At 33.7% G+C, this 13,899-nt stretch overlaps 1 long non-coding RNA gene across 1 annotated transcript; it reads left to right on the top strand.

Annotated features, from left to right (window-relative positions):
- Positions 1-8,964: 8,964 nt before the first annotated feature.
- Positions 8,965-12,145, top strand: LOC112733565 (uncharacterized). Its single transcript, XR_003168252.2, has 2 exons — positions 8,965-9,444; positions 11,743-12,145. It is a non-coding gene; the product is annotated as an uncharacterized lncRNA (long non-coding RNA).
- The last annotated feature ends 1,754 nt before the right edge of the window (positions 12,146-13,899 follow it).

Here is a 13,899-nt window from a genome sequence, read left to right as displayed (position 1 = left end):
GATTGCCTTTTAGGCAGACGCAAGGAGCAGGGCTGCCTGTGAGTATTTCGGAGATGTTATTTTATTTGATACCACCTACAATACAAAACAGGTAATATTCAGTTATGGTTTATGCTGTTCAGGTAATGTTGTTTTTTAAATCTACAGCGGAGGTGTACATTGCATGTTTTTGGGTGTAGAGAGAGATTATTTCGGCGGATTTAACTATTTTTTTCTGTTTCGTCATATTCAGGTGTATAATTTAATTTTTGGTTCTTTTGCCAGGGTGAATCACCGCGGTCAGTCAACACTTTTCGGATGCGCTTTGATGAAAAATGAGGATACTCAATCATTCAAATGGTTACTCGAATGTTGGCTTCATTGCATGAGATGAAATGCTCCGAAAGGCATTCTCACCGATCAATGCGCATCGATGCAAAGGGCCATCGAGGCTTGTATGCCGACATCAATTCACCAGTGGTGTATTTGGCACACCATGAAAAAGATTCCAAGCAAATTAAACAGTTACTAGAGACACCAAGAAATCGAACAAGAGATGAGTCATGTTGTTTAAAACTCTCTTACGAAAGAATCATTCGATAAGAATTGGAATGATTTTCTGATGAAGTACGGTCTTTAGGACAACAAGTGGCTTTCAGGTAAGGGTGGAAACAGGCCTGGCCTGTCATGTAGTTGATTGGCATGCAGCCTGCTATAGGCTTTTTTCAAAGTACTAAGCCTGGCCTGGCCTGAAGCCTGTTAAAAGGCCTGCTAATTTTTTTTTTACAAAAATAAAAATATTATTTAAAAAAATATTTTTTAATAAACATATTTATATGTAAAATGTCATATTTAATTTTTATAAGAATTCTTAAACTTTAAAGTATTTAAAATATACAAAACTATTTATAATTAAATATAATAAATTTAAAATATCTCATAATTTTATTAATAATAAAAAAATTATTTATATATGTAATTATGTATTAAAAGGCCCAAGCAGGCCTGACAGGCCAATAAGGCTAATTAGTGAGTCTGGACCTGGCCTATTAACATAATAAGGCTTTTATAAGAGTTTGAGCCAGTGTCTATTTTATAACAGGCCAGGTCGAGTCAGGCCAAACACAGGCCAGGCTGCAGGCCCCTGGCAGGCCACCTAGCCTTTTTCCACCCCTACTTTCAGGTAATGTTTTTTTTTTTAATTCTATAGTAAAGGTATACATTGCAAGTTTTTGGGTGTATCTTAGTTCTGATTTAGGTATTTTTTGCAAAATTTTTCGAAGACCGTCATATATGAATTTCAGTTTATCTCGATCACCACTTTCTGGGCTGGGATGAGAAGCACACAAAGGAGCGAGAACATGCATGCTTTTTTTAACAAGTTCATTACGCGGAATAGCTCACTTATTCAGTTCATCAAATAATACGACAATTGCCTAGGAAGTAGGGAGCAAAGAGAGAGAGAGAATCGGATGCTGCAGATTTTCATACCATCATACCATGTGCAACAAAATCCTCAATAGAAGCTCAGTTTCAACACGTGTATAATCACGATAAGTTTAGATAAGTTTAGGAAAGTCCAAGCACAATTCAGAGAAAAGGTGAATTGCATCACAAGATCAAAACACTCTGCTCTAGGCTATTCGGTATACGAAGTTGTAGAACAAGTTTCCAACTCAACATTCAACAAGTTTGCGGTTACATACGATACGGTAACAACCGAAGTTAAATGACAATTCTCATTATTCGAGTCAAGAGGGATATTGTGCCATCATGCACTAAGCGTGTTAAGCTTTGAACGAGTAAACAAAGTATCACCGAGATACATATTGGAACGATGGAGCAAGAACGTAAAGAGGAGACACACACACATCAAGAGTAGCCACGACGAGCCTCTGTTGGAGCTAAGAAGCAAGAGATTTGACGAATTAGTATTTTTTTTGCAGAATATATGTGAATTTGCATCAGAATCCGAGAAGCTCACTGCGATTATGCACTGCGCTTACGATAATGACATGGTTGAGATGCAAGAACAGAAATCCAAAAGCAACAAAAAATATTCGTTATCTCATGAAGATGCTAACTTTGAAGCTATTAACGAGCTTCAAAGCCCTCCACATGTGAGAACAAGAAGACGTCCAAAAAATAGACTAGGTTCAAAGATGGAAAACCATATTGCAAATGCTTCAAAGAAAAAGAAAATGAAAGCTCTAAGCGAGGTAAAAGTGATGTTCTTTAACCAGGGTGGGTAATTGAGTTTATTATTGTTAATAGTTTTGCTAATATATTAGTTTATTTTTTCACAGTTGAACCTTTAATAAAGAAACAATAGAATAAACAAGACAAGAATTGAAATTGAATAAAAAAAAGATAAATTATACTTGAAATAGAAACAATAAGGATAGATTGAAATTGAATACAAAGAGAATCACTCTACTTTCTACCCAATTTCTTGACGCAATAAAAAAAGGACTCATCAACCTAACTTGTCAACGCCATAGTTTGGGAATCGAATCGAAGGGACTCCTCAACCTTCTACTCAATTCCCTGATGCAACAAGAGAAAGACTCATCAACCTCAATTGTCCACACCATGGTTTCATCACGAAACCAAGAGGGGGGTTTGAAACCTCTAAATCATTCTATACTACGACTACAATAGTTAAGGAGGTATTTATAACCTCTTATTAGGATAAAACAAAGAAAACCCTAAAGCCTATACACATAAGGCCCAATCTAGTAATTAAATAAACAAAATCAAAATACATTTAATTAAAACATTTAAAAATGTAAACTAATATCTTCTAAATAACACTTGAACTCTTCATATCACGAACATTTGAAGCGCGTATCAACCTTTTTTATGGCGGATCAGTGATGCAATCAAATTTCAGCCAATATCATGGACATGTTATGAATTATCAGTCCAGAGATTCAGTAGCACAAGACAGGTTTTGGGGTGTAGAGTGACACTATCTGAGTGTAGCGATGAATATTTTTGAGTGTATTCTGCATGCTCTTATTTTGACATTCTCTTTATATATATATATATATATATATATATATATATATATATATATATATATATATATATATATATATATTTGACATGCTGCTGTTTGTGTTGGAAATTAGTGTTTTGAAGGGATTTGTTTGTTTTATATTTACAATACATATACAATTCAATACCTAAGAAGGGTAACAATTTAAATTTCTGAATTGTCATAACTCATGCTTAGATTTTAAAGAGAAATATATAAACACTCAATAAGGGTGTATTCCATGTTTTTTTGGGTGTATTATAAAAGAAATTCGACGTATTGGTATATTTGATATTTGTTTTCCTTTATTTTTTAGAACCTGTAATTAACACCTTTTGAATACAACACAGACAGCTCCATAAAATTTTGTTAATGTAAACAAAATTTATAATAAGATTGGATTAAATATTCACAATCTATACAAAAAGTATGTGTTTAAACTAATCATAAACTATGCAACATTCAATCACTATCAATATCATCTGAACCTAACTAACAATAAGGACTCAACAATGCTGCAGACGGCTTGGACAATCTGATTGCTTCACTTTTTTAAATGGCTCTATCTCTATCTTGATTCATCTCATGAAACAGAATCTGCGAAATGTATTCAACTCTGAAATGGTCCACCTCCGCCTACAATTTAAAGAAATTTCTTTTTACTAAACTCCATTGATTTAGCAAATTAATAAAGAGTTATATATTTTTAAACATAATTAATTACCTGTGTCCAATTCTTCCAGTCATATTTGTCCTTTTTAATATTTTTCGGTTCAAGTATCTCGAGCCATTTTATTACATAAACCGCACAATCGAAGCTAAAAACAAAAATAAACTAGCAAAATAAAATAGGACAGCAAGAGAAAAGACAAAATTTCTCAAAGAGAAAGATTTATACCTCGTTTTCTGCCCCCACAATGTCAACATATTGTGGTTCAATTTGATCATCCTTTTTAACGAGAGGTCCCCCCTCCTCCCCCGACAAATACCCTCATTCTAGAAATCACATAGCCCTAAAAAAAAGTAAAATATAAGAAAGACTACATTTAAAAACCTTATTACATCAAATGATCCAATAATACACCTTATTTTAAATAGCACTACACCCAATTCCTATATTGCTAACAACGGATAGAAACCAAGGAATTTATAGAGAAAACAGAATCAGCTTACAACAAATCTATTAAGTTTCATTCTTTCTTTCAAAGGACAAGTCTTGTGATGGGGTCAATGATACGAAATTTCCTCTTTTTAACATCTGCTATTCATATCCACCAATGTTCTCCATATCAAACTGGGGCAAATATTTGAAATTTGGCCAGACGGAACAATGTTTCAGTTTAATTGGCACCTAACGAAAGAATTAGGATAAGAAGTTTTAGAAACGAAAACTTACATACGGATGGGATGCCAATTTTTGCATGTCTAAATAAGGGATGAACATTGAGTAGTCCTGAATGTCAAAGGGCCTTTTTATTTTTAAATGTAAGAACTTGCCACCGCCATGATTTCCCAAAGCCATATTCTGCAGAATTTGTATAACATCGAAAGAAATAGTTACTACACACAATACATTACATGAATACGCCGAAATTTGAGCTTAATACACCTTACCACAATATCAGGGGACAGGTAGTAAACTTGTTCTTCAAATCTTTTGATTCTTGTTTTGTTGAGAATTAGACACATTGCGGTCACAATCTAAAAAAACAAAAAATCCAAATTAATTACATAAATATTGCAGTCATAACTCATAATAAAATTATTAATCTTATTCTAATATTACCTCAACTTTAATATATGTACCAGCTTTTAAAGACGCAAAGTGAATTTTTGAGATCTCCATCGGTTGTTGAGCATTGAGGATGTACATTGACTCCCACTCATTAGTGCTTCCATCTGCATAGGTTTTTATATTAGTGGCCCAGAGGAAACACTTTTCTTTGAGGTCGCCCAACACCTCGCTCCTCCTCGCAGGAGTTTCAAACTTTTCAAACTTTTAGAGCGGGAGACTTCTATCCTCTACAAAATTCAAGGCCGCCGCAACTCCTATGTTTGCAACTTGCTCCACAAGTTCCTCTAAATCTTCAACCAGAATCAGGCTCTCTTGACTCTTTCCCTTTTCAGACGCCGATCACCCCTCCTGAGTCAGTGTTTCTTCCTGACTCGAATCAGTAAAGCCAAGGTTGAATGATGGCATAGGAAATTCTTTTAATACAAAAGATATTGCCCTGACTATCATTATCAATGTAGCAGTGGCTTGAGGGGCTGGTTGACTGCATGTTGACATATAAAATATTATAAGAATAAGAATAGACGAATGATATCGAAAGAGAGTTATATTTTGTAGAACTTACATTTTAGAAGGAGCTGCTGCCTCTGTGGGTGTGGCATCAGCAGGTTGATGGGGTTGTGGAGTGCTACACAGTTAAAGAAAAAGTTTTAAATAAGAAAAAAAAAACTAAATCCACCTTAATTCACCAGAGGTACACCCAAATAAGAACCAAATACACCTATATATAAAAGACATGTAACCAAATATTATTCCTTACCCCTTAATTGTTTCTTCTCTAATTTTTTTGCTCGGAGAGTTTGGAGGGGTTGGTTCACTCTCCATAGGGCTTGGTGCTCTCGTATTCGACGGAAGCAGACATACTTAAAGCGGAACTCTAACCAAGACAAAAAATAAAAAGCTAACAAACTCCCTTAAAATAGAGCATTAGAAGATTGAAATTTAGTTGTAAAACTCACATCTCGAGCGGTTCAGATTGCGAATGTGTCTCTTTCCGAACAATGATCATCTGTTGTTGAGCCGGGTCACTGAATGATTCTTCTTCTACACCAAACATGAAATCCACCAAAATTATGTCAGAATACACTTGAAGCATTGAATAGAAATACAACCTCTGTTTTTTGAGAACTTACGACATAGTTGCAAATTTTTCTTTTTTTTTCTACCTTTTTTTTCTTGAATAAAACATTAAAGGATTTTTTTCTAAAAAAGTATATATACAGAATCAGAAGCAGAAAGATGGTAACACAAGAATTAAGCAAATGGCAATAGAAACAGAAATTACATGCTATCACTGGGTTTGTTTATACTACTTTGATCCGTCTGTGTTCGAAACACAGGATCATTTTCACTTTCCAAGTTTGCTTCCGGCATTCTAAGGACAAAATAAACATCATTCAGTATAAATAGACTATTTAATTACATCAGGATCTACGAAATTCTATCAAATAAAGGATCTTACATTTTGGGTGAATCATAGTGAGCTTTCGTCAAGGGGATCCCAGCTTCCGGTATGTCTGCCCTTTTTTCTTTCATCTTGGAAAAGCAAAAACAATCATCAGCAACAAAAACACCTTAAAATCGGCAATATACATCCAAATTCAACATACCCCTGTGTAGCCTTTTCATTTATTTTTTTTCTTTTTGATTCTATAAAAAATTATTGTATTTCTTCAGTTCTGACAGTACATGCAAAAGAATATGTTAACAAATAAAATTTTGATGAAAAAGAGTAAGATAGCTTTACAATGTATCTTACAAATCATAGGATTCAATTTGTTGTTTAAAAGACGAATCATCAACAATGTGCTTTCTTTTTATGGATTACATCTTGGAAATAAAAAAAGTATCAATCACACAAACACAACAAAATTGATGATAAAATACCCCCGAAAGCAATGCATACTTTTTTTTTGTGGAGTTTGAACTTTTTTCTTTGATTTTTTTATTATTAGTTCCGATTCTTCACTTCTGACAATAAATGAGAAACACTTTACTAATACATAAAATTTAGATATAAACAGAAAATATAGTAATGCAATGATAATTTCAGAATCTTACTCATCATCAGATCCGCTTTCACTTTTTGAAGAGGAATCCTTCACAATCTGCTTCCTCTTTTTGGATACCATTATCGATAGCAAACAATTATTAGCAAAAAACATCCTAAAAATGACAAAATACACCCAGAAATATTACTTAGTTTTTTGCTGTTCTGGTTGGTTGTTTTCTTTTTTTTTTTTGTTTCTCTGAGTCTTGTTCAGACTCAAAGAAAATAGCAATATCACTCTCCGATGAATCACTCTCTAATGAACTTTCCTTCTTCTTTTTTGTCTTTTTCTTTTTTTCTTTCTTTTCTTCTTATTTCATTTTCTTCAATTTCTTTTTCAGTTATGCCCTCTTGACGATGCCCAAAAACAGTTAGAACATTAGTTTATACCATCTGTATAAATCAAATACACCCAACTTAGAGAAAGTATTTTGTTCAATTACCATATGGCCATCAATTTCAGCTTTGATCCCCTGAACTAGTAGCTTCCTATCCTAATGCATCACCCAAGGTGGTCTAGGAATTACATCTGTTTTCTTGTTTCTGTGTTTTGTTTCATGAAAATATACAATCATCAAGGCATAGAGACAGCCATCAATGGGTTTTTTCTTTTTCAAGTGGTGCTGGCTTATGCCTTTGATGATGAAATCGAGGACTTGGCTACCCTAGTTCCACTCCCTTATGTTGTCCAGTCAAAAAATTGGAGGCAGGTAGACAGGAGATACTTTGTTTATGGTAGTCGGCAACAAGAACGCTATTTGAATATAAAGGATGAAAATCCTCTTGAACATTAGGCGATATTAATCAGTGTCAACACCAATATCTATCATATCATCAGTCAGATTCTGCAATATTTTCCCCTAGAACCTTCTATAAAGTTCTTTGTTCTCCTTAGATAGCTCTTTAAAATTAACTTTTTTGGGAAATAGGTCCCCTATAGAAGCAGCAAAAAAGATAACCAATTACACTCCAAATCACTTGAAATACACCTAAATACCAGCCATATACACCTCAATTTATTTTTTAATTACATGAGATCAGAATAATATATTACAGAGAATTTAAGTATAAAGGTTTTGTGTAATCAGTTACCTGATGCATTCAGGCCAAGGACAGCTCCTATTTTTTTGGGTTTAATGGTCAATGCACCGTATCGGGTGTCCAATTTGTTTTTTGACAAATTAAAGGAATATGCCAACTCCTTCAAGATTTTATGTGGTACATTCATCGGAGGGTTGTGCATCAAACCATCAAATCCTAATTCTCGGATGATGGCCTTCTTTTCTTCGCTCATGTTTTGGAACTTTTCATTCAATAGTCTTGTGGAGCATCTTAAATCCTTGGTTTGCTGTAAACAAACCAAACGAGAATCATTTAAATAAGCTATATTTATAGAAGGAAAAATTGAGTTGTTCTAAGATATATGTGCCTATATTGTATTTTTTTTCCGCTGGATTCTTACTTGCCATTTTTACTGTAAGGAATAAAAAATATTGTTAACAGATAAAAACATCACCAGTACACTCCAATTTGTATGATATATACCCAAAACATCACCAGTTACACTCGAATACGCATGATATACACCCAAATACCAGCCACATACACCTCTATTACTTTTTGGATTTACATAATATTATATGAGTTCAAAATGATATTCAAGTTATAACACCCTGATTCTCACAGAGTTATTCTCAGAAATTCTGTGATGAGAAATTCGATAAATATCTGAGAATCACCTCATTATAAAATAATAAGGCGGATTTATACTTGATAAGTGAAAAAAATAAATATGCTGTGAGAGATAAAAGCGTGTCCTAAACCAAAAAAACCGTACCAAATAAACTCCACCCTTTCATAATCAAACCGATTTTTTTCTCCATTATTAAGCCACATTTTTCTTTTTTTTCTTTCACCACATTTTTCTATCAAACATCATAAACACCATATCTTTAATTATTCATTTGATGAATTAATTAAAGAGAAGTATAAATATATCATTAAAATTAGTCAAATATGAACCAACACACATTAAACCACTTTTTTTCGGTTCAACCAAACCATAAGCATATACATCATCAGGAACCTGACCATGATTAAAGCCCTAATCTTCTTCATTATTCCTCTGATAACCAAAACAGAGAGAAGCCTCCTCCCAACCAAGGTTACACCTCTTGGTTTCCTCATATGATAATGGGCTTTGGTTAGATGTTCTCTGGAGGAAGAATTATGTAACTCTCTTCACCACCTCACCCCACTTCTTTTTCTCCTATTTATACGCCCACCGCTTCTACTGGGTCTCCCTTTTTCAATGCAAGAAACAGAAGGCAGCAAAGAGAGGGAGAGAGAGAGAGCAGAACCAAGACGGAAAGAAGGAGAGACAGGACGAGTTCCTCCACTTCTCCTTCTACTTATTTGAGTGCTTGCTTCATCTGGGTCATCACAGACACTCACAAACAGAAGAAAGAAAAGAATGAAACGGAGCTGAGGGAGAAGGGAGGAGTGACTGAAATTTCAATTTTGTGTGGCTAGGATTTTTAATTCAAGGAAGAAGCAGAAATAGAATTTTGAACTTCAAAAGAGGTAAGGGATAGTTCATAGGCAGAACATCATTTTGGTGCTGAATGTGCTTGTGATGAATGATGGTTCATTAGGGATTGATAAATTATTGTGTGTTTGAATAATGATGATTGATGATTTATTATGTATGGAAAGGAATTCTGTTTAGTAGTGCAAAAAAAGTATATGTTTAATTAAATATATGTGCACTTGTGAAAAGGGAAAAATGGTGAATCTGAACTCTGAGGCTGTGCTAATCACTTTAGTAATTTTGATTAGTCAAAAAAGAAAAGTTGGAATTGTGGTTTTGGAGGAATATTAGGCTTGAATATAGAATTTGGCATGTGAGGTTGTTGGAATTGCATTGTGCAGAATTTCTGCAATTTCTGCATAATTTGCAGCTGAATGAACGAATTTTTGGGAGTAGTCCGGACCACCTTTTTGGATGAAATTATTTTTCTGTAAAACCTAGGTGTGTCTTGAATGTGCCATAAAATTTTCAAGGGGTTTGGCCAAGTGGTTTAAAAGATATGAATTTTTGAAAACAATAGCTGCTGCAGAATTTTTCTAGTTTTCTGGTTCTGCAACGTCAATTTCAAACCACTGGAACTTTTGTTTTACGTAACATTTTAAGTTTCTACCAAAGGGGTTTTGAAGATCTGTATCTTCACTTTAATTGAGTACAAATTTCATATTTCATATCTATTTTGTAGACTTAATTAAGTCACTTGGAAGCTGGGTTGCTTGCTAGAAATTCTGAACTGATTTATGAAAATAGGGCATTACTTCCAATTGAGAATTAATTAATCAAATGAAGTGATATGAACTTAAAACTTGTTTATTCTAAAACTTAGGAAAGTTGAGTGTAATCTACCCAAAATTTAGAAGCAATGGATTAGAATTGAAATTATTATGGATTTTATAAAAACACTGCTGCTTGCTGTTTTTCTGAATCTTTACAAGTGCAGTAGCAAAATTTTAAAACCTTGTATAAAATTCAATTCTAATCCAAATGCAGTAAAATCTAATTCAAAGTAAAGGTTAGGATCTCTAGAGTTACTTTGATAAGAGAGATAGTCCGTGCGTAAGCTTTCACAACATAAAAACCACACAACAAGACAGCGAGGTGCTGTTCCAACAAACCTAGAATAATAGTCTCGGTTTTTCCTCAATAGCTGGAGATAGACTGCCCAAAAAAATACGATTCTTAGTTTTTTAGAAACTTGAGTTCAATACAAACATGTAGACATAAAGTTTGCATGAATCTGAGTCCGTTTGTGATATTAATCGTTAGATAGAAAACCGGTCGCCAAAAAGGTATTAGGCTAAACAAGCTAAGAAATGAATAAGAATGCAAGTTACCCCTAGGAAGGTTAAAGTTAAAAGGGTGATGCAGAGGTATGCTTAGTAATATGGTGATGTGGAGGTATGCTTAGTTATGTGGTGATGCGGAGGTATGTATATTTATAAGGTGATGCGGAGGCATGATGAAAAGACAGGGAATAAGAAACAATGAATGAAAAGGATAGTTGAATGTTATTGGTTTGACTGGGCCTTTGTGCCAAACTGCTAATGCAGAAGTGCTCGCCTGACTGATAGCCTAAGATTGCTAATGCGGGAATGTCTACCTAACTGATAGCATATTGTATGTTGAATGGGCCTTTGTGTCAAATTGCTAATGCGAAAGTGCCCGCCTAACTGATGGCCTGAGATTGCTAATGCGGAAATGTTCGCCTAACTGATAGCACTATTTCTTATTGTGATACACATTAAAATGTTATTATGATGAGGCCTAATTGACACGGGTAACCGTGATACCAAGGTGTCTAACTGACACAGTAAAGGAACCATATTAGGGGTTCACTCCAAGTAACGTCGGGTTACGGGTAGACAACCGACGCATGAGCTCATGGCCTGCACTAGGAATAGGCATGCATCATAAATTGTTTGCACATTTGATTGTGATTGTTTATTGTTCATTCTTTCTGCAATGTGCCATCTGCTTATTGTTAATTCTATATTTTCTGATTCTTGTCAGTATTTTAAGATTATGACGTAACTTTCTCAAAGCTTAGAATAAGATAATAGAGTTAGGAATAATTGTCATAGAGAATAGCGTGAGAACGGCATTCATCCCAAAGAAAGATGTCAAGAAAGAGTTATGTCAGAGCCCACGATACGGAAGTAGCCGAGAGAGTTAGTAAGCGAGTTATTACAATAGAGCCAAAACTCTAGGTTTCACGAGAGAGATGCGCTTTCACGATGTCACCTTACTGGGAACTATATAGGTTCTCACCCCATTCCTTTTCCCTTCCCCCACAGATGGAAGATCCAGACTTAATCGTCGCTACAGGTGTTATATTCAGAGAGATACCAGAGGAGCACGTGTTTTCGGACCCTACAGGAGATGCTCGAAACTAGTCTTGAGCTGATGGTTGCAAAGTTGTGCCTCGACGGTAGAAAGAATATACGAGAGATGGTATCCATTTCTTAGACTTTACTTTCCCTCACTTCTGTAGCATTTTTGAGGGATAGGACTTGATATTTTCTTTTCTTTTAGCCCCGGTACCAGCTTAGGGGTTTTCTATATGAACCAGGTATCTGGAAAGTTGTCAGTTGTGTGTATATATATATAAGTATGTCAAGTTTATATGAACTAACTTAAGACGTATATATGTATGAAAGATTTTATGTGATCTTATTGCTAAATTTAATTTTGCTGTTAGTCTGGTGTTTATTTTATATTGTATATCTCTGAAGATGTTCATGGTTTTGTTAATAGGTTTGTTAAAAAAAGTATGTGATAAAAATAAGTTAACATACGCGATTCTGTTAGTACGAAAAGCTTATATGTAGTAAATATTATCGAGTCTAGAGTTTTATAGGGCTACTGGGAAGTAACACCTGATGACTGGCAGTGATCCGGACCTGTCGAAAATCGGGTCGTTACACAAGTCAACCAAACATGCATAAAATGACACCAGAAGTACAAGGACAATACTCTGTTTTTTGTTACACATGATATAGGACAGCAACACCGTACCATTTACATTTGAATTTGCATTATATATACCAAAAACATCACCAGTTACACTCGAATACACATGATATACACCCAAATACCAGCCACATACACCTCTATTATTTTTTGGATTTACATGACATTATATGAGTTCAAAATGATATTCAAGTCAACCAAACATGCATAAAATGACACTAGAAGTACAAGGACAATACTCTGTTTCTTGTTACACATGGTATAGGACAACAACATCAGTTACACTCGAATTTGAATGATATATACCCAAAACATCACCAGTTACACTCGAATACGCATGATATACACCCAAAACATCACTAATTACACTCGAATATGCATGATATACACCCAAATACCAGCAACATACATAATATTTAATAACAACAGCACCTATTACAGTCGAATTTATTTGAAATACAGTCAAAAGTTTCTATTCATACAAACTCAATTTGAAACATGCAAACATGCAAAAAACACATTAAAATATACATTAAACTATTCGCAAAAGAGTACATAAACCAGTTATCATCGATTTGAATAGTTTGACGATAACAGTAACATTTATTTTCAACCAAGAACACATAATGAATACACTTAATAAATAGAAACACGACGATATAGTGTTTCACGTTCGAAATGAGAAATAGAAAAGTGAAAAACCTGGAAGATTAGTGACACAGTACTTTGAATAATCTTTTGGTGCTTTTTGATGGAGATTTTGAAGTTTTCTTATTAATTTCCTTGAGTGTTGGCGACGATTTTGATAGTTTCTTCAAAATTTTCGAACGTGGTTTGAATCTTGACAGTTGTGGTTTTGATCGAGGAAGAAGAAGAAGCGTCTTTCATAATGGTGAGTGGACGCGCTATGGAAACCTTTGAGTAGCGTGCGTGTTAACACGCTCGTATGCGTGAGCGTCCTTTCTGTTGGGTTTGGCTCAACTTGTATGACTTGTAAGCCAAAAAGACTTGTATGTATAGCAGTATGTTTGTATTATGTTTTTTTTTTTAATTTTACTATATATATATATATATATATATATATATATATATATATATATATATATATATATATATATATATAGTGATAAATATTAGAATTAACGAAATATTCTATTAAATAAAATGAATATATGCTTAACATTTAATTGAATATTTTGTTTTGTTTAGCGAAATATTCTATTCATTCCAACCTTTTAAATGGTAAGAATTTAATTACAAAATTTAATAGAGTATAAGAATTTAATTGAAAAAAATATATAAAAATTTAATTAAAAATTCAATAAAATTATAAGAATCGATAAAGTAATTAAATCTTATTTATATTAATAATATATAATTTTATATACGCACATAATTTTTATATATAATTATAAAAGATTATATAAATTATAATTGATAGATAAATAATATATATGATTTGAAAAAAATTATTTCACGTG

This window comes from Arachis hypogaea, chromosome 13, assembly GCF_003086295.3.
Source record: "Arachis hypogaea cultivar Tifrunner chromosome 13, arahy.Tifrunner.gnm2.J5K5, whole genome shotgun sequence".
Taxonomy (NCBI): Eukaryota; Viridiplantae; Streptophyta; class Magnoliopsida; order Fabales; family Fabaceae; genus Arachis; species Arachis hypogaea.
The sequence above is the reverse complement of the archived record's forward strand: the minus strand, read 5'-3'. Positions and strand labels throughout refer to the sequence as shown.